This window comes from Phodopus roborovskii, unplaced genomic scaffold, assembly GCF_943737965.1.
Source record: "Phodopus roborovskii unplaced genomic scaffold, PHOROB, whole genome shotgun sequence".
Classification (NCBI taxonomy): Eukaryota; Metazoa; Chordata; class Mammalia; order Rodentia; family Cricetidae; genus Phodopus; species Phodopus roborovskii.
In genome coordinates, this window is record NW_026126409.1 from 28,886,956 (window position 1) to 28,890,064 (window position 3,109).

Here is a 3,109-nt window from a genome sequence, read left to right on the forward strand (position 1 = left end):
ACCAGGCCTTGCTTGTGCCGTGGGCATCTATATAAGTAGAAGAGACCCAAAGGCCTGGATCTGCTCTTGGTCCCCCTGTAATCCATTACTGACTCACAGCAGGTACTAGGGCCAGGAGCAGGTAAGGTAACTAGGCAGGAGAGGGTCTGAGAGGAGGCAGAAGAGGCACTTACAGCACACTGGGTAATTTATACTCGTAGGGCAACCCAATACCGTTTTCCAGTGACAGAGAACTCAAACAATTCTGGCTAGGATCACACATCCATCTGCTAGACCTTCCCCAGCCCAGGACTTCTTGTTTGTTTGGTTTATTACTATGCTTCTACTGCCCAAAGCAGTGCCTGACTCATTTGGGAGTCACAGAGAATGTGGGGTATGAATGGATAATGTCACAGCTTTGTATGTCTTTGAAAAACAAAAACAAAAACAAAAAACCTCACCAACAACAGCTTAGGGTCCTCTCTCTGTTGTGGCTGGGCTTATGTGTACAAAGGGACTGAAAGGAACCCTCTTCAGGTGACACCGTCATCAGAAGCAGCCCAGCCGGGTGACTTGGCTAGGCATCCAGCCAGCTACTCTGCTGTGCTCAGGGCTGTTGATGAGTCAGGAGCCCTCTACATGGATCTGATGAGGCTAGGACATGTCCAGCGGCCCCTCTGGGCAGCTGCTTGCAGCAGAAACACGTGAGGGTTGGCTGAGGAGGGCTGAGGGAACGTGGTTACATAACAGACAGGGGCAGGGCAGGCAGCGGGAGGCAGGGGGCTGGAGGTAGGGGACAGGGAGGGCCATTGGCGAAGGGGGAGATGTGGGAGGAGGGGGAAAGGAGGCGGAAGGAAGGCTGGGGGCTGTGGGGCAGTGAGCACGGGGGAGGGGAACGGGCGGAGTGGGGGGGGGACAGGAGGGACGGGAGGACCGGCGGGGTGTCACAGATCTGGGGCTGCACAGAGTCTTCTACACTGGGGGGCTAAAGGGCTTCTTTCCATTCCAGAGAATGTGATGAAAAGGAGAGAGGGAAAAGGCTACGAAGAAGCCTTCTTCACCGAGACCAAGGAAAGCAAATCTCATTTAAACTCAGTCCCCTCAGAGGTGAACAGGGACCCCACCTCCCCAGCCAGGCTAACCTTGGTCTGGAGTTGCTGATATCCCCTGCCTTGGTGGCTTCCTTTAAAGGGGTCTAGTTGGCTAATGTCCCCTACCAAGAATCACTCCTCTTACCCACTCCCTGCAATCCCTGTGGGGATGGATCTATGCACTTCCGTGCAGCCTAGCCACTTCCTTCCCCAGTGTGCCTCCCCATGTCTTCCTTAGCTGGGAAGGATTTCTCCTTAGCAACAGCTGTCTATGAACACGGATGGAGAAGTGCCTATTAGGGCTGACTTTCCCGCAGTTTGTCAGAGTTCACTTTCTGTGTTGTGTAGCACAGCTTTTCTAGGCCAGTCATGACAACTCACCATACCCAAATCTCAAGTCTGTTGCTCCTGATATGCCAAGGTACGGCCCTTGACCCCTCACACCTGTACATGTCAGTGAATGCCATAGGGGTGGCCAAGCCTAAGCAAATCACAATCCTGGCCCTGCTACCAGTTCCCACCCAAGAATCTGGGGAGGTGACTTCAGCTCTGGGAATGTATCCTCACAAGTTTGATGTTCACTTTACACAGCTGGAGTCATCAGAAAGGAGGGAGCCTCAATTGAGAAGATGCCTCCATAAGATGCAGGCTAGCAGTAGGTGCAAGCCTGTGGGATATTTGCTTCACTAGTGATTGATGCGGGAGGGCCCAGCCCATTGAGGTTGATGTCATCCTTGGACTGATGGTCCTGGGTTCTATAAGAAAGCAGGTTGAGCAAGCCATGAGGAATAAGCCTCCTGACTCCAGGACCCTGCCCTGCCTGAGTTCCTGGCTCTGGTCATCTTTGCTCTTCCAATGTGGTCCAACTCCATGTAAGTCCTCCCACATTGCCAGCCACTGGTTAGACACCAGCCCTTGATTTCTTAGAAACCAATTTTTACAATGTTTTCATATTTCCAAGTATACTGTACATTATAGCATATATAATATATATTATATATTTCCATATAATCTATCATTATTTATTATATTTTATATAATATAATATTGTGTACAATATTATATAAAATTAAATGTGTATATAAACATTTTTTATTTGATGATCTCTTTTTTCTTTTTTCTTTTCTTTTTGGTTTTTCCAGATAGGATTTCTCTGTGGCTTTGGAGGCTGTCCTGGAACTAGCTCTTGTAGACCAGGCTGGTCTCGAATTCACAAAGATCAGCTTGCCTCTGTGTCCCAAAAGCTGGGATTAAAGGCGTGTGCCACCACCGCCTGGTTATTGATAATCTTTTTTTTTTTTTTTTCAGTGCTGGATATTGAACTCAGGTTTTTGTGCATGTGAGGCACCTAATCTACCACTAAGGATATATATATCCTAGCTCTATTTGTCAATCTTAATAACTAATTATATATTTTAAAAATACCTAGTGTTTCTTGTCTTCACAATAGGAGTTAGATTCCACATGAGGCTATTACTAATGCAGGCAGACTCGGTTCTGACCACTGTCCCCAGTTCTGACCACTGTCCCCTACACAGGCCAGGCGCCCTGCCTCTGGTACACCGGTACACTGGCACTCTCATCTGTCTGGGTAAGCCTCCTTAGCTACCAGGCCACCGGCAGCCTCTCTCAAAAACAATGGACTCCTTCAGAATCGTCTCTGCCTCTTCATGCTCACATAGAGCTTGCCATTGTTCTTCACTGTAGTGCTTGTCCCTTGGGATTGTTGTCTGTAGGAGTTTTTGTTTGTAAACCCTTGTGGGAGGAATCATGGCTCCAGCCTTGTTTCTATGACAGCTGTCCAGCCTTTTAGCTCACCACCAGTGATCTAATATAGTACAGTAGAATGTAGTATATATAGGGAGTAGGTGTAGAGATCGGAGGACTTGTAAGTACATGAACTCATTTCAACCTACTGTTTACCTGGACTCCATCCCGCCAAAGGCACCAGGGACTGCTGCGTAGTTAGACCCAGTAGTCAGCCCTTTGCCCTGATGGTTCTCAAGTGGGCTCTCCTCTGCTTGTTCCTCTTTATCTCC